General features: G+C 39.8%; 2 long non-coding RNA genes and 1 pseudogene across 2 annotated transcripts in view; 2 read left to right on the forward strand and 1 right to left on the reverse strand.

The window, feature by feature from the left end:
* The window catches only part of LOC118992436 (uncharacterized), a 173,997-nt gene that overhangs the window by 109,354 nt on the left and 42,384 nt on the right, over window positions 1-22,259 (forward strand). The gene's annotated exons all lie outside the window — the stretch shown is intronic.
* On the reverse strand, window positions 580-1,640 carry LOC118992435 (peptidyl-prolyl cis-trans isomerase A-like; annotated as a pseudogene).
* LOC118992437 (uncharacterized) lies at window positions 11,105-16,015 on the forward strand. The gene is made up of 2 exons (XR_005067637.1): window positions 11,105-11,188; window positions 14,420-16,015. It is a non-coding gene; the product is annotated as an uncharacterized LOC118992437 (long non-coding RNA).

Below are 22,259 nucleotides of genomic sequence, written 5' to 3' on the forward strand. Positions count from 1 at the left end.
AAAACATTGATGTATGAGAGAAACATTGTCAGTTGCCTCTTGCATGCTCAACTCACTGAGCCACACAAGTCAGGGCTGTACTTGTTTCACTAATCTCTTCTTGGAGGTTCACTAACAAGTTCCCTGTATTGGTTGTTTAAAACTTTTTTCACACTTCTTGGTTGGTCTTCTCTTCTCCTTGAACTCAAAAGATGATCTTGCCTCCTGCTTTACTGAGAAGTTCAGTGCCATCTGCAATCTCCTTCAACTTCCTATTCCTTCCTAAATCTTTTCTATTTGCTTTCAGCCATCACTTCTTCTGCCCTTCTGCCCCAGAGAAGAGGCAACCCTCTTATTTCTAGGTTGAACCAATTTCTCCAGAACTTTTCTCTATAACTTGTAACTTCTGTTCCTTGTAACCCTAAATTCCCTTGTCACAGGTTCTTTAGTTTCAAGAAAGTAAAAAATAAAATATGGATATTAATAAAACAAATACAGATGTTTCCAATACCCAGAAATGACCATTGTTCATATTGTGATAAATTGGATTATCTTTTTTCTTTTTCTGTTTAGTTTTTATTTCACAATCATAAACTTAAGTTTGGAATCCAGCTAGACTTGGAAGGGGTAAGGAAAATATGGAACCCAATAAAATATGGCAAGAGCATGAAGATTATAGAACATTCCAAGCTGATGAGGATGAAGCTACAGAAGGAATGGTCTGGTGGTTAAGATAAAACAGAAGTCAAGTTTATGAGAGTTGTCCACAGTCAGTAATGGTGATCTTACTGGTCTTGCCATTCCTTGACCCTTAGCTCTTCATGGCTGCCACAACATCTATGCTGGCTCTCACCTGGCTGAAGACCACATGCTTGCCATCTAGCCACTCAGTCTTGACAGTGAAGATGACAAACTAGGAACCATTACGTTGGGTCCAGCATTTGCCATGGACAAGATGCCAGGACCTGTGTGCTTCAGAATGAAATTCTCATCGCCAAATTTCTCCCCGTAGATGGACTTGCCACCTGTGCCACTGTGGTGTGTGAAGTCACCAGCCTGACACATAAATCCTGGGATAATCCGTGAAAGCAAAAATCTTTATAACCAAATCCTTTCTCCCAAGTGCTCAGAACATGAAAGTTTTCTGCTGTCTTTAGAACTTTGTCTGCAAACAGCTCGAAGGAGATGTGGCTCAAGGGCCCACCAGTGGCAGTGATGTCAAAGACCATGGCGGGGTTGACCACGGCTGGGCATGGGAAGTGCCAGGGTGGCAGCATCTGCAAGGCACTTGGTTTATGTTTTTTCTAATGAAAAAGAAATATTACAGATAAAGTTGAAATTCCCTTTTACCCACATCATCAGTCCTATCACCTTTTTTTCTTTCCTAGAAGCACATTTTATGATTTTTGCATGTGTTCTGTAAGGTCATTCAAGAATACTTTTACTCTCTCTATAAATAACATGTAAGATTGCTTAGTGGATAATTTTAGAGGTAACATGTTTCATATATCATAGCCTATGTTTTTCCCTCCACGTTTTGCCCTTTATCCACATAGTCTACTCAGGTCTAGTAATAAGCTCCCTTAGGACAGGGTCTTGGTTTGCTCATTGCTGAATCCCAGAACCTAACAAAGCATTTGACAAATAGTAGGCACTCAAAATTTTTCTTAAATAAAAGGGTCAACTGCTATGTAATAGTTAACTATATGAATATCCCACATATGACATTTATTCGTTCACTCTCCTACTGGTCAACAGTTTTGGTTGTTTCTAATTTCCACATTTCTTAGTACAAAGTTGTGGAACCTCCTTTCACAAGTCCCCTTGTGCCTCTGTTTAAGATTTTACCAGGAGTGTTTACCTAAAATTGAAGTTGTTAGCTTGTGGAAAATAAACTTAAAATTTCACGTACATAGATCTAGCCAAATTGCTCTGCAAGGTTTCCTAGTTTTAAAACATGTTTAAGAATTTTGCTCCACATTTTTTCCCCCTGAGTGATCTTGACCTTGAAGTAATAGTAATCTATGGCCCCAGGATCCACTTATTTTTGATGCTTGAAAGAGCTAATCTTTTATTTTTTTTGGAAGATTTTATTTATTTATTTTTAGAGAGAGAGGAGAAGAGAAGGAGAGAGGGAGAGGAACGTCAATGCGTGGCTGCCTCTTACACACCCCCTACCGGGGACCTGACCAGCAACCCAGCACGTGCCCTGACTGGGAATGGAACTGGCTGCCTTTGGTTCACAGGCCCGCGCTCAATCCACTGAGCCCCTCCAGCCAGGGCTGACCTTTGATTATTAAGTTATAATAGTCAAGTATCCCTCCCCTTTAAGATAATTACGATATGAGAAAACTAGGTTTAATAAAAAAGTATGGGAACCTAAAATCTGACTCCAAAAATACTGTTTCTAAGGGACTTACGGCGAATCATCTTATTCTATAATTATTTGAATATGTATCTTTATATTGGGTTGGCCAAAAAGCCATATGGTTTTTTTCTGTAAAATGAAATACACATCTTTAATTTTCACTTTTAACTTTACCGATTTGAATATTTTGAGTATGTTGGCTATCTCCCACGTGGTATAACGTTGATCGTTCTTAATTTAACACCTCAATTTGACCTCTATCAACTTCAACTTGCCTACCCAACCGTGGAACATCATCCAGTGAGAAATCTCCAGCACAAAACTTCACAAACGACTTTGGCACATTAGATCAGTTTAGATTCAATTGTTAACAGATATGTATTTATCGCCATTTTATTGTTCGTAGTTTGGATGTTCTTTTTCTTAAATAAGTCCTTTTAACATTTCATATAATAATGATTTGGTGATGTTGAACTCCTTTAGTTTTTTCTTGTTGGGGAGTTCTTTATCTGCCCTTTAATTCTAAATGACAGGTTTGTGAAGTAGAGCAATCTTCGCTGTAGGTCCCTGCTTTTTGTGACTTCGAATATTTCTTGCCATTTCCTTCTAGCCTGAAAAGTTTCTTTTGAGAAGTCAGCTGACAGGCTTATGGGAACACCCCTATAGATAATTAACTGCTTTTCTCTCGCTACTTTTAAGAGTCTTTATCTGTAAACTTTGGCATTTTAATTATGATGTATCTTGGAGTGGGACTCTGTATCCATCTTGTTTGGAACTCTCTGTGCTTCCTAGACTTGCATGTCTATTTCCTTCACCAAATTAGGGAAAATTTCTTTCATTATTTTTCCAGATAGATTTCCAATTTCTTATTCTTTCTCTTCTCCTTCTGGCATCCCTATGATGCAACTGTTGGAATGCTTGAAGTTGTCCCAGAGGTTGCTGACACTGTCCTCATTTTTTTGGATTCTTCTTTCTTCTTCTTGTTCTCATTGGTTGTTTTCTGCTTCCTTATGCTCCAAATCATTGATCTGATTCTTGGATTCACCCACTCTACTGTTGTTTTCCTGTTAATTGTTTTTTTTTTATATTAGTGTGACCTTTGTTTCTGACTGAATCTTTTTTATGCTGTTGATGTCCTCACTAAATTCCTTAAGCAACCTTATAATCGGTGTTTTGAACTCTGCATCTGATAGATCACTTATTTCTATTTTGTTTGGGTCTTTTTTTTCTGGAGTTTGGTTCTGTTCTTCCACTTGGGCTATGTTTCCTTGTTTCCCCATTTTGGGAGCCTCCCTGTGTTTGTTTCTATGTATAGGTAAAGCTGCTATGCCTTGCTGTCTTGGTAGCGTGGCCCTAATGTAGTAAGTGTCCTGTAGAGTCCCGTGGCACAGCCTTCCTATCACCCAAGCTAGATACTTGAGGTGCACCTTTCATGTTGGCTGAGTACACCTCCTCTTGTAGTTGAGACTTGATTGTTGTTGGCAGGTCAATAGGAAGGATTTGTCCAGGCCAGTCAGCTGCAAAGACTGACTGTGACCCAGGACCAGTAACCTTTGTGAAGGATTAGCTGTGCAGAGGCAGGTGGTGGTGTTCTGACATGGTCTGTAGCTGTCCACTGGGTGCACTGGTTCTGGGGTTTCCTGGGTGGTGCAGGCCAATATCAACCCCCACCTGTGTTTTGCTTGGGGCCACTCTGCCTGCGCTGTAAGGCAATCTGGGGTGGCTGCTACTTGTGCAGGGCTTGGAGGTTCCCAGGCAAGCCAAAGTGCAAACCTAGGCTGACTGTTGCTAGTGCTGGGCCTGTAGCCACTTAGCAAGATGTGTGGGGCACTGAGGGTTCACTGAGGCCAGCTGTTGCTTGTTTGATAGGATTTAGGAAGTTATGAAGCATAAGACAAGGCAAGCCATTCATATAGAAAAGTCACTGTTAACAGCTTGGGTGGGCCCATATGTTGGGTGGGACAGTCTCTCCGGGAATCTCTAGGGCAGGGCAAAGAATGTTAGCCAGGTTGATGGAGTCTCAGATATGGCACCTGTCTGCCAGCTCTGTGGCTCTGTGGGGGGGGAATTTTTCAGAAAAGGAACAATGTCCTCTGCCCGCCTTTTTGTCTGGCAGAAAGCTGTCCCCCAGATCTCACCTTGATGCCAGACACTTCAGTCCCTCCCTCTATGCCACTGGTGCCTTTCAAGCTGCTACCTCAGTGCTGGAGCTCAGAGGGAGTGAGTCTGAGTAAGTCTATGTGTGGGTTCTTTAAGAGAAACTGCTCGAGACTCCAGAAGTTTCTTTCACCAACTCAATTCCTTCTGGTTTTTGCAGCCTCAAATTATGGGGACTTATCTTCCTGGCACTGGAACCCTGAGCTGGGGGGCCTGGTGTGGGGTTGGGATTCCCCGCACATGAGATATCTTTCCCAAATTTTTATCTACCGTACATGGATGTGGGACCAGTCCATTCCATGTCTCTCTCCCTCCTACCAGTCTGGATGACTGTAGTATCTTTGATTCTGTAGCTGTCAGACTCCCCTTAAACTCTATTTCTGGTAGTTCTGAGAGATGGTTGTTCTATAGTTTAGTGAAATTTTGATGTGGTTGTGCAAGGAGGTGAGGCATGTTAGCCCATGCCATCGTCTTGACTGGATTTCCATACTGCTATTTCTAATTCAAATTTAGGACTATAAGTTTTGATATTCAAATTCTTCTGTCTTACTTCTATATCTCCTTTTTCTCTCACTAAGAATTCTGATTATTAAGAACACCACAGATAATAGAATTAGAATATCAAAATTTTTCTCATTTTCTTTTTCCACATTACACAGGATAACAGTACTAAAGCTAACACTCAAACATCATTGTTTTAAATTCTTTCTGCTGTTCTTTTTGTTCTACTAAATATTGGATATGCATTTACATTCATTTATTTTATGTTATCTTTTAAGGGTTGCTTTTAAATTTTACATTTTGTGTGTTTCCCAAGCTATATCATAAATCATATATAAGTATATCAAAAAAGGCTAGTTGTTATTTCTCTTACCTCTCTCCTATTCCACCTCTCCTCTAGTATAGAAGCATTTACATAATTTTTTGGTTTACTTTTTCATTGTTTGCTTTATTTCTATTAGCCAATTATAAACAAGCACACACACTCTTTGAGAACTACAGACATGCTATGTTATCCATTTGATGACTATATACAGGATCTGGCACAAATAACACCCCTTTTTTTACAAAATATTTTATCACAAAATCATAAGCATCTAATTTTGTAACAACAATATCACACTCAAGAACACCATATGACATTTTGGGTGAAATGTTCAAATTAAAACTATAAATTGTTACACCCATATTATTTCCCTACCAACCACATTTAGGCAGGCATTATTTCTGCTGGACCCTGAGTCAGTGTGTATTTATATTTAGCTATAGATATATAATTTTCTCCACCTGCCTTTAAAAATTAACAATAACCCTTGAGATCAATCCATGGGAGTGGAAGGATGTAAGATTATCCCTCATTTCTTCTCATAGAAATTAGTATTTTATTAGATGGGTATCATAAAATTTATAGGTGGAAAAGAATGCCTTTTATATTTTTTATTTTGTGAATCATGTGACTGATATTCCTTGAAAGATTTTCTAATTCAACATTTTATTTGCCTCTCATAATACTCTTTAACTTTCTCTACCAAGGCTACAGATTTACTTTATATTCTCTAGATTGAAACATTTTCTCTTTTCTTGTTTCTCTCCTCCATAGTTTCACTTTGTCTCTTCATACTGCTGAGCTTTGACCACACTTGCACCTTGCGGGCTTCCCTTTGCATCCACGAGGCAGTGAGTGGTCTCACCCTCCCACTCCCATTGAGCGTCTGTACTGTGTGTCTCTCTGCCCACAGACTCATGGCGCTAAGAGAGCTCCATGGCTGTCGCCTGGCTTAGTCCTTTTTCTCACCACATCCCTGTATAGTAAAAGCTATTTTGGGAAATCTATTTCAAAAGCTTTTGTAATAAGCCCTGGCTGGTGTAGCTCAGAGGACTGAGTGCGGGCCTGTGAACCACATGATCGCGGTTCCATTCCCAGTCAGGGCACATGCCTGGGTTGCGGGCCAGTTCTCAGCAGGGGGCTCATGAGAGGCAACCATACATTGATAATTCTCTCCTTCTCTCCTTCCCTTCCCCTCTAAAGATAAATAAATACAATCTTTTAAAAAATGGCCACATTAAAAAAAAGCTTTTATAATAAAAATATTTCAAAATATTGTCACAGGTGGCTTATTTTTTAAATTAAACTCTTAGCAATTTCTTTCCCATTAGGAAAAAAGTGATCAATAAAAGCCCGAGTTGATTTCTCTCTATTTTCACTAGATAGTTGTCCTCAACACTCTCAAAACGTATCTGGTTAACATCCAACATTCTTACAATGCTATGCATCTGTGACTACTTACACTGACCCCATGATCCTGGGTCCTAAGACAAAAGTGTGCTATTTGTTAACTGTATGCATGGATAATCTCAGGGAAGTGCAGCCCTTGCTAAGATTTTTGACCTTAATAGGATATCAGGGACATCTTTTAGGAAGTCACAAAACACATACACACACTCTCTGCGAATCCATTTCTTTGAACTTTAACACAGCAACTTCACTTTAGGTGTAGTCCAAGGGCTTCGGTCTAGAATAGCACTGTCCAGGAAGGGAGCTGATAGCTAGATGTGGCTATTGAAGTGTAACTTGTACTGAAATTTAAAAAAAAACCCTTTAGTTCCTCCGTCATACTAATCAAATTCCAAGTACTCACTGGCCACGTTTGACTAGCGACCCCTGTACTGGAGAGCACATATCATGAAACAGCACTTGGTCTAGGAAGTTACAAATATCTGTCAAAAGGCAACACAATTCATTGATTTTCATGATCCTCTGTGGTCTATGACTAGCAACCATATATATTTTTTGAGCAACCATATTCTTAAGACGTTCTTGAGCATGGCGTAAGATGAATTTGGTGATTCATCCAGATTCCTGATCACACCTCGTTTTCTATGCTATGCTCATACTTACACGCAGCAATAATCAACCACTTGAGGTCTCTTAAACAGGCCAACTTGAATCCCACCTCCATATCTCGGCATGTGATATTCTCCCTACTTGGAGAAGCAGCCCTCTTCATTTCTCTTTGTTCTTACTCATTCTTCAAGTTCCATCTCAAAAGCTACCTGCCCTAGGAAGTCTTCCCAAACTCCGTCATGAAGCCTTAATTCCCTTCTTATATTCCCATTGTGTACTTCACATGCTTGCAGTATAGAGATCAACGTATTGCAATTTAATTATTTAAATAAATATCTGTTTCCTCACGAGACCGTGAGATTCTTGAGGACAGGAGCCATGAGGGCCCAATGTGAGGATACACAGTGTGTTGAGTGAGCGGGCGCTCAGTACGAGTTTGCTGGTTGTTGACTGAACTGCAATATTGGCTCTTCCATTGAATATTAATTGCCATAAGGAACAACAGCTGTGCAGAAATCACACACACACACACACACACACACACACACACCTTGATGGAAATTAAATGATAGTTCTAGGCAAATTTTTCACCTCCAGAAAATAGTATATTTGTTTGTTATCATAAGCACAGCCCTCGAAACTAGATGTAAAAGCAACATAAAGTATCATTAATCTTCTTTTGTAAGCAAACTAAAAGAATTAGAATTATGTCTCTCAAGGTTAGATTTTTTGCCCTTTATTATTAGCAATTGTGTCTTTATTTAGAAAATGTTGATCAAAATTTTCATGCTATGTATCTTACCAGAGCTTTTGTATTACTCTTGTCAGTTATGCTCCTAACGAGGGTATTTTGATAACTACACGCAACTATTTTAAAAACTATAACTCAACACTTTTTTACGGTATCAGGTTTCCTAAAGAAATACGCAACACATTTCTTCTATGTATCTGGGAACTGCACTTGGCCTAGAATGATGCCAAAGGATCAAGTTTTTCTTGCATGAGCAAGAGTTGCTGCATTTAATGTCATTGTCTCCTGTCTGTGAGTCGTCCTTCTTGATGATGCTAATGATTAGTGGATAAAGTTATTTGGAAAAGAGATTTCATGCTACTCTGAGGAATGTCAGAGTTGAAAAATCAGCCAGAAGTAAAGACAATAATACCCTAAGCCTAAAAATCCGGTCATTCTATCACACTGTTAGGGCCTGTGCCTTCCGGACTCTGAAATGGGGGTGAGAAAACTAAGCTGCTTTCTTAGCTCTGGAGGGTGGTGCGGGGATTAGGGAGATAAGAGTTAGACGGCACAGCTCACCAGTAGAGAGATGGGGTCTCTCTCCTTTAACGGCTAGTGCAGAACATGTTGGTGACAGCAGTGTAGTTCTTACTGGACTGCTGAGACTTTGTCCTCTGGTGCAGTTTGGAGGCCACAGAGAACTGGAAGAAGCTCTCCTCAAGACAGACCTGTCACTGTCACCAATTTCACACTTGTTTCCATGACATTGTGAGTGAAAACAGAATTTCTTTCCTCTGGTTAAATTAATCACTCTATGGGCCCATTCGGAGAAAGTATGAGTGAACAGCATGAGAGAAAAGAAAGAGAAGAATGAGAAGAAAGGGATAAAGAGAATTCCAAAGATGGAAGGAAGAATGAAAAGGTAGTCCTGACTGGTGTGGCTCAGTGGGGGGGGGGGGGGGGGTTGTTCCACAAACCTAAAGGTCCCCACCGTTCACTTCCCGGTCAGGGCACTTACCTGGGTTGTGGGCCAGGTCCCCAGTTGGAGGGGTGGGAGAGGCAACTGATCAGTATTTCTCTCTCACATCAATGAGTCTCTCCCTCTCTAAAATAAGTAAATGAATAAAATCTTTAAAACAAAAAGAATGAAAGGGATAGAAGAAGAAGAAATGGAGAGAAAGGGCAGAAAAAGAAAATGTGTGTGTGTGTGTGTGTGAGAGAGAGAGAGACAGAGAGAGGGATGGGTGGGGGTCAGAAAGAGATGGAGGAAGAGAAAAATGAGGAAGACAATAGGAGATATTATGAGGGTATGCTGTGGATTCTCTCTAGCAGCTTTTACTTAATTAAAACAAGTGGAGACAAATGAAAGCCTTTCCCATAAAGTTCTCTCAATTTATTTTTCCTTGAAGAGGAGGTCAAATGTCAACATTTCTCCTAAGAAATACAACACACAAGACAGTATATATTGTGACTTGTCTTTTACTTATTCATAATGACTTCAAAAATTGGGAAGAAGAGTAATTTTATTTAAAAGTCATTAGACCATAACACTTTCCTCTGAGCAGAACAAATTCAAAGCAAGGCTCATTTAATTTTCAGCGTGTGATGCCATTTTCTAAAGAGAGGGAAGAAGTCCACATCTTTTCTTCCTCCTCTTAGTGATAGGAATGAGTTGATCCTATTCTGAGGAGGCAGGCTTCACAGACAAGGCCGCCAGGACCTCATAGAGTCAACATTTGTCAGACGCTGTGCCAGCCACCATGTCCCCCTTTTTCCTTCCCGCTAGTTCCCAGTGTCCTTTTGGGGTCCATGTGATTCTGAGGAAGCTGAACTTACTGCTTCCCAATAGGGGTAGAATGTGTCCAGCCAACCGGCCTGTTGCATCCTCTCAACTGCAGCAATTGTACGTAGCCAGGGTCAGGGTCAGTGTGTGAACTGAGCAGGCCACCCGGGAAATAGAGGGCTTGAAACAGTTATTCTCTCTGACACACACACGAAAGTGCATGGTGCCAGAAGCCATATTGAGACTAGGAAAGATGTTACCCTCAGGATGAAGCTGACGAGGGGAGGTGGAAAGAACCCAGGTGTGCTGGGCATCCTTGAGGCATTGGACCGAGCCTCATCTAAAATATCCCCATCTCTGGATTTTACAGTTGTGTGTTCTAATAGTGTCTTTACTGTATTATTCACTTTCAACCTGTGTCCTTAAGTGTTTTCCTTTCAGTAAAGGGATTATGCTTTCAGGAAGAGCCATTAGGACACTTTCCATAAGTTATGATAACTGTTCTTTTTGACAAGCTCATGGGACAAGCAGAATCAGGAGCACTTTATGTTGAGAAGTTACTTTCAAATATTGCAGAAAATAGGGCATTTTCAAATGTTGATCAAGGAATTATATCTGGGTTACTTCCAAGAATATCTTTTTTGCCACAGGATGCTAAAGCTTTTTTCATGATAAAGTTCTGTCTAGTGTAACTTGCTTCTCATTTATTCATCATTTATAGTATGTGAAAGAAATTGATGTATATAAATTCACTAACTAAAGAAATCATCTAACATGTGAAGAGTAGAGAGGGTCATATGAACCAGGGTAAATTTTTTTAATATTCAAAATCCAATAAAAGAGTGAGATTTATCCCTACAGATATTCCTGGAGCCCTTAGTTTGTGCCTGGATCCCCGCTGGGTCCTGCAGGTATGACAGGGGAAGTAAGACATGGACTTTACCTGTGAGAAGTTTGTAGCCCAGATGGCAAAGATTAGGTGAGGGCCTACCTTAGACTCACATGAACAGCTAATAATAGCTATTACCATCCACTATTCTTACAAGTAAAAAGAAAAAGTAAAGCAAATGTCATAATACAGTTATTCTGTGGAATAAGGTTTGAATGAAGGAGAAGGGCCATATAATTGAGGGACAAGGACAAGTTGCATAGAGTTGTTGTCTTTTGAGCTGGGTTGTGAAGAATAACTTCTGTAAATCCCCGCCCCTTCTCATAGCACACTGTCTGTCCTTTCTCAGCAGTTCCCCACAATCAATACTTATATATTGATGGCATCCTTATTTATTCAATGGTCTACCTTACCAGGCTGAAGATTTTGATGAGGTAGGCCCCATGGTCCACTCTGATTTGTTTCCCATTGTATTCCCGGCACATAGCCTGGTGACTGGCACATAGTATGTGGTCAATAAAATCTGTTGACTGGATAAGTGAACAATTAGATGACGTACAGCAATAGGTACCACTACTGAATGCCTATGGGTAACACACTGTGGTAGGCACATAGATGATCAGATTTAATACATTAAACAATAATGCCAGGTAAATTTTATTATCTTGGCTTTAAAAAAAGATTTTATTTATTTATTTGTAGAGAAAGGGGAAGAGAGGGAGAAAAGGAGGGGGAGAAACATTAATGTGTGAGAAACAGATCTATTAGTTGCCTCTCGCAAGCCCCCAACTGAGGACCTGGCCACCCAGGCATGTGTGTTGATTGGGAACCGAACCAGTGACCTTTCAGTTTGCAGGGCTGCACTCAGTCCACTGAGTCACACCAATCAGGGCTATTGTCTCAGCTTTATAGAGGAAGAAACTGAGGACTAGAAACAGATAAATAACTTGTCCTATGTCATACAAGAAGCCTCTGGCTAAAACCGCACCCAAGTATAATATAACTCTACAATTCATGTGTGAATCGATGGACAACATTGCCTCCCATCTATTAAGTATTTACTATGTGCTAGTCTTTTGACACACTTGGCCTCATTTTATTTTTCACACTTCTAGCAACAATCTTGTGAGTTGGATATTATTAGTTTTAAATAGATGAGAAAATAGACTCAGAGACTTTTTTTTTCATTCACTCAACAAGCGTTTAGTATCTGTCTACCAATTGTCAGGCACCGTGCTCCTCCTAGAAATAAAATGGTGAGACCAATAGACACCGTGCCCACCTCTGTGGAGCTATGGTCCAGCAGGGGAGGCAGAAAGTGACCAAATAATGGGCAAAGGCAGGCCGTGAGAGGTACTATGAGGACAAGTCAGAACGTGCCCAACGGGGACCCCATGGCTTCCAGACAGGCCCACTTGACTCCAAAGCCCTCCATGTTTTATATAACTCTTAAAGAATAATTTGGTGGATGAGACTTACACAGGCAGAGAGGAAGGGGAGGAAGGCCCTCCAGTGCAACTCTCCAATAGGACCAGAGAGGTAGGGAGGTGTGTGCAGAGGACTGTGGGTAGCTGAAGCTGGAGAAACTGGGGAGTGTTGAATGTCCTTAATTCAGAAGGCAACAGGGTTTGGAATGGTTCTATCAAACGTGCATTTAATAAATTATAATTTAAAAAGTAGAAACTGCTATTATTTATAGGTAGACAAAGAAAGACATATTGACTAATTTAATGTGGCACATGTAGCAGATAAATTTGAACTTATTTTGTGTCTATTTTTACTCAGTGTACTAGGATATAGATTTAGCTCAAAACACAGGGACTTAAGATAGAAGCTTATTTCTCTCTCACATGGACATTGAGCTGAAATGGCATCTCTGTTCCAGGAAGCCACTAATATTTTTTTAAAAATATATTATTTATTAATTTTTTTAGAGAGAGGGGAAGGGAAGGAGAAAGAGTGGGAGAAAAACATCAATGTGTGGTTGCCTCTCATGTGTCCCCTACTGGGGACCTGGCCTGCAATCCAGGCACATGCCCTGACTGGGAATCAAACCGGCGACCCTTTGTTTCACAGGCCCATGCTCAATCCACTGAGCTACACCAGCCAGGGCAGGCTCTTCTTATTTTGAAGACAGAAAAGAGGAAGAGGAAGATCTGCCTTTTAAGGACCTAATCAGAGGTCACATACATCCCTCTGGCTCACCTCACCTTGACTGGAGCTGAGTCTTAATGGCTGTAGTCAGTAGTTATAACGAGGCTAGTAAATGCCACCCATATTTTGGCTGACTGTGTGTCCTAGGGCAGAAGTCTATGACTATAAACAAAGGGGGTGGTCAGGAGTCGCTGCCCGACTCAGTGTGTTTCTCTTCTGAGAAGGAGTGAATTTTGACAACTCATTTATTCCTATTAGAAATATGAAACCCTTGAATTTCAAAATAATGTTAAAATATTGTTACTACTGGTCAAATTTTAAAAAATTTGCTTCAATTCTATAGGATGCTAAACCAAATTTAAGAACTTTTAACTATCAACCCTGGCTGGCATAGCTCAGTGGATTGAGCGCAGGCTGTGAACCGAAGGGTTGCAGGTTCAATTCTCAGTCAGGGCACATGCCTGGGTTGCAGGCTAGGTCCCCAGTGGGGGCCATGTGTGAGGCAACCATACATTCATGTTTCTCTCCCTCTCTTTCTCCCTCACTTCCGCTCTCTAAAAATAAATAAACAAAGTCTAAAAAAAAGGAACTTTAAACTACCAAAAAGCAAAAAAAGCAGAATACCTCCTAATCCCATAGATAACTATGTAAAAACTGTATTTTAAAATGAGTTACATAAAAAAATGATCGCTATCCCTGATACACTTTTTTGTTCCTAAGTTTGTGAAAGACAGAATTTGACAGTCTGACATTAGTATTGCTATTATTGATAGTATTTTATATTAACATTGAATATATCTTTCTGTTTCCTTTAATTTCCCATTAAAATGACAACCTACTTCCAAGTCAAAGATTTATAACGTTTTTAACCAAACTTAAAGAACCAGCAATCAAGACAAAATGCCCCTAGGTGTGTGGGGCGGTGTTTCCATCCAGGCAGGTTCGACGGTGCCAGTTGTTCCCGCCATGAGCTACAACAGAAAGGAGGGTGCTGGGATGAGGACTGAACTGAGACTGTGTGTCGTGGTTGACCATGACATGCAGTACCCACTCCATGGCTTAAAGCACACTCGCTGTCCTGGGCAGCTCTTATAGTTCATTTTCCTGTACCTATTTATTTGATAGCTCATTAATTGCCTCCGAGCAGAGAAAATGTTTCCTTTAAGAAGGTTAAACAAAGAGTTTATTGACATAGTGAATTGGTTGAAGAAAACATTATTAAATAAAAGACACTTATTTAAACACCAAATTAATTATTAAAAGGCAAATTAGAGGTCATATCTCCTCCTAACTAAATAATGTTAACCAGTAATGAGATATTCATTTCAGATATATGCACACTCTCAGGCTTGAGCTGCTGATGGAACTGTGCCTCAGTTTTTCAAGTTTATTAGGTCCATAATTACATCAGTGTTTCACATTTCAATATTTTAAATTAGATTCGCCCATAATGTAATGTTTTCCATTATATGATTTTTCTTCCTTAAATTAAAGCTTCTCTCTCCTCCCAGCAGAAGAGAAGACGTGCTCTGAGAGAAGACTCCCTCGGTGGAAATGAATTCACCTCAGGTTCTGGCTCCAGTTAGGAACCTCTCCCACAGGCTGGTGCATGAGTGCCCTTGGCATTGCCCTGGTTGGTCTGGCTGGGCCCCAGAGAACTTTTGCACTTGCTAGCTGGGGCCATGCACACGGACCTCTTTCAGAACCCCTCAGTGCATGCAAGCTTCAGAGACTGAGGAGAAGGGCACAGCCATTTTTGCTGGGGTAGAGGTCATGCCATCACCGAGGTTGTCTGGTTTTAGCTTCTTATTTTTCCCTTCCAGTTGGAGGGTGTCCCAGCTGCCTGCCACATCCAGCCACACACACCTTCCTCATGCAGCCATGGGGCCAATGTCCCGTTCACGGCTCCACTGCTGGGCTCTCATTAGCAGGCCTTCCAGCCACAATGACTGTTGACAGGCACCGTAGATTCACCCTCCATGCTCTTCCACTGCAAAACCGAAGCTGGGGCCAGCGGCTTTGTTCCATGCAGTGCAGAAGTTTTATTTGTAGCCAGACAGGAGTCAGGAAATTTAAGGTTCATCAACTTTGATGTTAGGCCACCCCTGTTGGGTAGAACCATCAGACAGGCCAGTTAATTCCACTTTTTATCAAATTTTTTTATTGTGTATATATGGAAAAGATGGAGAAAAGACTCCTGATAGACAATAATTTGATTTGATGCCTATTTTTTAAGTGCCAGTTCTTGTCTGATTTTCAACCCTATTCAAGTGAATATTCTTAAGTGTTCATGCTTTTATCACAACTGAATTGAGTGAGCATGTCTCAATCAATGAGTGCGGCTTACCTGAACTCATTGCTGCTCTGGTTTGGGTAACCTGTGATTTTCAAAGGCATGGGACTAGAGTCAGGCTTTAAAGTCCTGAGATAACTCTTGGAAATGTCATCCGGTAATCTAAGCCTTAGTGTTTCCAAGACATATTAACTGGATTTACGGTCACGTTCAAATCTCATTGTCCCACCACATTCTTCTTTCTTTTTTTCTCAGCAGAGATGAGAGACTCTGCTCATCACAAGGTGCACATCAGAAAAGATCTGTCTGTAGGATATGGGTGGGCAATATAATTTAAGATTCTACAGGTTTATTCCCAACCCATTATTTTAAAAAACAGTAAAAGGAAAAATTGGTTCAAACAATTCTGACACCACTCATTAACTGAGAGAAAAAAAGGAATAGAATAGGACTTTCCTGATTATTTCAGGTCCTATCTCCCGCTTCCCCACTTCCCTCACCCCCATCAGACATTTAGACAGGAAGAGAGGCACTCCGTGTTTAAGGTTAATCAAGTTTCAGTCCTTTTTTTTTTTTTTTTTTGCAAACTAGAATCACACTAATCTTTTTTTCTTGCTCTAATGTGTGTGGCTGTTGAAATCCTCAGCTGTGATAAATTAAGCTACTTATTAATCTAATTATCGTACATTCATCCTAGAAACTTTCATGTGACTTGAAAAGGCTATTCAACCTTTTCCCTCCCCTCCTAGAAAGGGCTCAACCTTGCACCAATTAAGATCATTCTGAAGTAAGGCTTTAAAAAAGCTTTCTCTAATCACCCAATGAGACATGGACCAGTGGAAACCAAACTCAGAGCTCTGGGAAAAAGTTTAGCCTGCCTTTCTGTCTGCCAACTTTTATGGTTTCATTGCACAGGGGAGGAAGACTTCACTTTCCTATTTAGTTGTTCTTTCACTGACCTCCAAATAAAGTCCATGTAATTACTGAGCAAATAAAGTTGCAGCATGTGTTTTAAAAATCAATTGCTATTCTTGGACTATAGAAGCAGAACAATACACAGATTTGCAGGAAAATGCCCAGCACCAACCATATGAACTAAACCCTGTACTGTATCTGTACAATGGAGTAGTTTTGACCCCTAAAGCACATATTTACTATGCAGATTTTTAAAAGGGCCTCTTTTATGACTTATCTATTGATATTAAAATGTCCCAATCCTAATATACGTTCAATTTAGGATTAAAAATATGTTGCTAATGTATCATATCTTAAACATCCATTCATTGCCAAATGCCATATTTTTTTAAAAAAAAAACATGGCATAAATGGAGCTATTTTACATTCAAATTAAACTAGCTATTAATTTGAATGCAAAGTAGCTCAAAGTAGCTCATAGTACAGGATGCAATTTCAATGACAGGTTTACCCCAAGACAGAATGCAGGAGCGAGTCAACATGGGTGAGTCCAGACGGATTGGCCCGACTGTTGGTGCCTGGCAAACTTGCTCACTGCGAATAGTTTTTGAAGTGAAGGCTAAAAAAGAGTGGAATTATAAAGTATAATTACATTTTAGTGAAACTCTAGAAATCAGAAAAAAATCAGCAGGAAACTTTTAGTGAAACATGATGTGTTGTCATTATCATTAAAAGATAAAAGTTTCATACTGTTTTTATCTGTTTATTTGGAAGAAATCCAGCCTTTGCAGTTATGCAGGAAACAAAAAACGGGAATGCAGGAGTAATTATTAAAACTGTGTGATTTGTTATCTCAGCTACTGTCTTTCCAAATGGTAATGCGATATCAGCAGCTGCAGACGGTCGCTGATTTCCTCTATTAGTAAACAAGTGCTTTGGAGACCTGTGTGAGGCACTTTAAGCTCGCTACTCCCCGAAGTGCTGTCAGGCTTAGCCACTAATCCATGGTATTTCAGAGCACTGGAAATTCATCTTTATAAAACCTGAACAAAAAAGGGAAAAAAGCCTGGAGGGCATGAGCTCCCTCTGGTGAGACAAATGACATGTTCATTTATTAATGAAACAATAACCCTGGAAAGAGGATCAAAGCACATTCCATCCTCACTTTACAATCCCCAATTTTCTCAGGCCAAACCATTTAATTGAGCCATGACAATGGAATACTTAATTGTTGCCTTAAAGTTTTGAAGAAGCAACTTCAGCATCAATGTGCATTTCAGGATTATTATCTAAATATAACGTGGCCGGATTGAAGCTAGAGGAATTTGATTCATTCCACATTGGGGGCCTTGCGCCAGCAGTAAAGGGGTTTCCTTGAATTTCCAAAACTCACCACAAATGCTTCTTGCCCAGTCACCGCCCTCTCCAGCCCCTGGAACAGTCCTGATGGGTCGCTTTCTCAGGATGAAATATCCGTCCTCGTTTGTGGGTGGTAGAGCAAAATGAGGATTCTTTTAGCATGTCCCCTGCATTTGGGGCATGAATGAGAAACAGGAGTTCCCACTCCCAGAACCCAGAAGTGTAAGGAGTCTGGGAATGTCCCAATAGGCCCAGGCATGTGCAGTACAGAGGGAGGGCTTGCCTGCCCCAAGCTGAGGTTCTTCACCAACTGTGTTTGAGAGTGATCCTCGTGATTCCATCCCTCCAACACTAGCAAACACGTAGTCTGTGTTTACACGCCACAAAGTAACACTGCATGTCACCACGGCATGGTAGCTTCCTATCTTTTTCTTGATACTTATTCAACAAATTCTCTAGGGTTTCCTTGACTATTCTATTTTTCACATTAAACCAAACTTTCAGGAGAGTCTTAAGGTTCAGAAGTGAGTTCAGGAAATGCTTATTGATTTATTGGGGAAAGGGGTCCCTGGAGATTTTATATGTAATCTCTAGGACTCACCTGTCTTGGACTGAAGGCATTCCAGGTAGCTTTGACTCTGTGTCTGGTTTTCTATCATATGGCATGATTTAGAGTTTATAGAAAGACTTTCTTTTAATTTGCACCTGCTCATATTTATTCCTTGGAAGATCCATGAAGCCAATGAAAACCAATAGTCAGAACTGAAGGTTGCAAGCAATAAAACCATTTCTTTTCTATGTTCTTGATTGTCATTTATTTTATTAAGCCTTATGTGAGGTTGAGAGTGTATTTTGAGGTGATTTTTGTTATCTATACCTAGGATCTTTCTCTCTGGTCTGCTTTTGAATACTAGCCTTATAAAAGTCTTTCTTTTTGCTCTAGTTAGTAGACTTAAAAGTAAATATCAGATGTAGGAGTATGTTTACATTAAGTTTTAGGAAAATACTTTGGAAATTTTTTATAAAGAATTTTTTATAATAAGTCCGCCAATTTGAAAATGCCCCATTTAGTCTGAGCTCTCCATAATGCTTTCTGCAGTGTAATTGTCTGAGTCCCACAGAGGGGCGAGCCAGCGATTCAAAGCATGTCATGAAGCCCCTACACAAGCCCTCTGCAAGAACACGGAAGTCTCTAAGTCAACCAGAGCAGGGCCTGCCTGAGAGCCGGAATGGGAGTGAAATGGAAGGTCTGTGTCTGCAGGAAACAACTATGTTCCCAGCCGCCCCCGCCCCCGCCCCCGCCCCCGCCCCACTTTGGTTATCTTCTATCCCTAAATATTGAACATTTATTTTTAAAAAACACACCTAGAAAGACTTCATGAGAGTGGCATATGCATGTTCCAACAGCCCTGACACTGAAGGCCACACCACACATTTTACACAGGCCAAAGCTGAGACAGAATAAGGACAACTATTTTGGCTGCAAAGGGGCACTCCTATACTCTGAGAACATTCAAGTAATATTGACATCACTTATTCACTCATTCATTCTTTCATTTTTTAACTTGTCAGTCATTCAGTAAGTACTGGTTAAAGTCCTACTGCACGTCTATCATAAACATGACTGAGTAGACCTGGGGTTGGGTGTGTTCTGTGAGATACGTGGAAGCTGAGATTCTGTGCAGGGAAGGGGAGCAAGGAGCGGGTTGGGGGCAAACACTACGGAGACATAAACATAGTTCTTCCTCAACACTGTTTTGAAAAGGTTCAAACACCCTTTGGTATGTGTGTCTGTTAAATGTATAATGGAAGTATTCATCCAACAGTATATATCAAGCAATTTCCACATCCTGTGTACTATGTAGAACACTTCCACAGAAAGCCCACTGTCCCTGGATCCCCAAGTCTTCCATTCTGCAGTCTGGTCAGGGGCCCATGGTATGTGTACAGTCTGCCCAGAAAGAATCCAGCCACTAATATGAACACTAGAGACATCTGTTGAAGAAGACACAAGGTACAAGAAACATTGTACGAAGGACAGTGCCTCCTCAGTCCATTTCAAAGCAGGTAGCTTGGGACCTTCACACATTTCCCCTAACCACCATCAGCCGCCTCATCGTATTTTTCTGAATGTCACTGATAGCCTGAAATCTCTTCCCTTTCACAGGTGATTTTAGTTTTGGGAAAAGCCAGAAGTCACAGGGCACCAAATCTGGGCTGTAGGTGGGCTGAGTCACATGGGTGATTTGATGTTTTGCTAAAAAAGTGCAGGAGACATGATGCATGGGTGAGTGTACTGTTGTGATGTAGCTGCCGATCCATCACTCACCAGTTGCCTGTAGCTGCAGCCTTCTGAATCATCCAAATAGTTTTCACAGAGGAATGTTCAAGCTTAATGTAAAATTTGACGCAGATTCATTGCTCTACTCACTCAGCCGTTTTGAATGTGATGGCCACACAGTGCACGTGCTCACTCAATGGGTGTCTACTGCCCCCACTGACTAGTACAGTGGAATCGTCATTGTTTACATATGCGCATTCCAGTCCACTCTCCTTGCCTGCTAGGTTATATTAATGTTGTGAACACCATTCTCATTATATTACCAATGGTCGGACTTTTTCTGGACAGACTTCCTATACATATAAGACGATGAACTTGAGGTAGATGACGAAGCTCCCCTTTGAAAGATACCAATAGCAACTTCAAGGTGAATTGCAAATTTTGAATAATTATAATTTTCATGATATGGTCCGAGAGTTGGGGCTTGGTCTTCCTATTTCCCTTTTGCTACAAAAATTGTACTTTGGGAAGGAAGAATGACAAGAGGCCTACAAAGGGGTGCATGCATTCACCTTTGGCCCTTCACATCTCTTTTTGATGAACTTTATTCCTTGAAGAGAGGAACAAGCTCATTACTAAGTTAGTATAATGTTTGATTGTTTTTACTGTGTCATAGCAAATACATAAACTGTTAACTTTTACTACAATAGTGAATAACCACATATTCTTTAAATCTGCAGGATGGAAGATTATTGATATACTTCATAGGGATTTAAATTAGGTGAAATACATATGTACATACGGTTACATAAACAAGTTTAATAAGCACTAAGAATTGAGAAAAGACTATGGTCCTCTTTGCCCCTTCTGCAGCTCAAGTAACTAAAATTTAAAGCAATGCTGAACTACTAACAAGTGTAAGAAGAAATAAATATTAATTTTTCCCATGATGCCTACTTAGAATTATTTTGGAATTACTAGAATTTCTTAAAATAGCAATTATAAAATCTAAAATATTTTTTCTAGCTCTCTTCCCTGGTTCCTCTGATATGTTGATAATGGATAATCCTGCACAGTTTTTGAATTAGAGTTTAAGGTGTGACTTCTACCTTTTTCTCATGTACCTTTTACTAATAAATTAATTATCAGAATCCCTGCTATGAATTCAAATTCTATTTTCTTTCTATCCTTAAATTCTGTTGGTAGCATACCAACGGGAGCCTTAATAATATGCTTAACTAGCTACGCAATTATTTCTTTTTAACATTCTGAGCTATAGTTAAATTATCCCAAATGTAACACAGGAGCAAGAAATATATATCATCTCCCTAGGTTCTGTGTGGTCCATATCCATTTTATCACATGACAAAAAAGCTTATAATGCAGACTATTTAAAAAATAAGGAAATAGGTTAGAATAAACTGTTCAAAATAAGGTCATGGCTTTTTATTTATGTAAAAAATAACAAGATGGTATGCTTACTGTTTGATATTCATTTCGTGAACTTAGTAAGGAAATGAATGGTAGTTCAGTAATTGCTGAAATAATTAGGTGCAAATATTTAATAAAGTCAAATCACAAAACCTAACCAAACCTATTAATTTTCTTACTCTCTGAGGTTCATGCTTATATTTAATATTATTACAAATTATGTAAAAAGTATAATAAAAAGGACATTTTAAGTAATAAGGAAATTCTAAATTAATTAAATCCATTTTTTCTACTTAAAATTTATATTTCTCTAATAACTAAGGTGTTAAAAATAATAATTTTTCATACCATTATAGTTTTTATAAAATCAGTAACTAATTATAAACAAATACTGCTTGTCTCAATTACCTCATACTCTCTACTCCCAAAGGACACATAATTTTATTGTATAAAATAAATTAATTTTGTTGACTATATACACACAACAATGTAATAGTATCAACATATGAAAATAACACACAAAATAGATACAAAACAATTGCTATGTCCTGCTTAAGTAATTTCTGATTGCATCCCATAGGTCCTGAGTGTACATTGGGCTGAACAACAGGCAGTAATCTAACCAGTGGCCACAAAAACAGATCTTCTCAGCTCTGAGAAAACAAAATGTGTCCCCTTATCTATCTGGCTGGAATACAGAGGATCGTCTATATCTCTTTAATTAGACTTAATACCAAAAACAATAAGCCTTTTGAAAGTTGTTGCTGTGTTTCTATAGTAAAATTTGAGATGTGTATTCAATAGGATAAATACTGGATGCTATTTAATTAATTAATTACACCTTGCCTGAAGGCTCACGTTAACACCTAGGTCTATCTTAGTGATTACAAAGTGAAAGTCTTACAATGCCTTCGAACAGAGAACACACTGGCAGAGAAGCAAGCATGACACATTGGTACCACCAAGTGCAGACCGAGCCACAGAGGCAGACAGGCCTCGAGGATGCTCCCCAAAGCCCTCTGGATCTCGGGATGACCTCCAGGGGACGGGCCTTAGAAAGGTGACGAGTGGC

This window comes from Sturnira hondurensis, unplaced genomic scaffold (genome assembly GCF_014824575.4).
Source record: "Sturnira hondurensis isolate 20B ecotype Veracruz unplaced genomic scaffold, ASM1482457v3 Scaffold0008196, whole genome shotgun sequence".
NCBI classification, from domain to species: Eukaryota; Metazoa; Chordata; class Mammalia; order Chiroptera; family Phyllostomidae; genus Sturnira; species Sturnira hondurensis.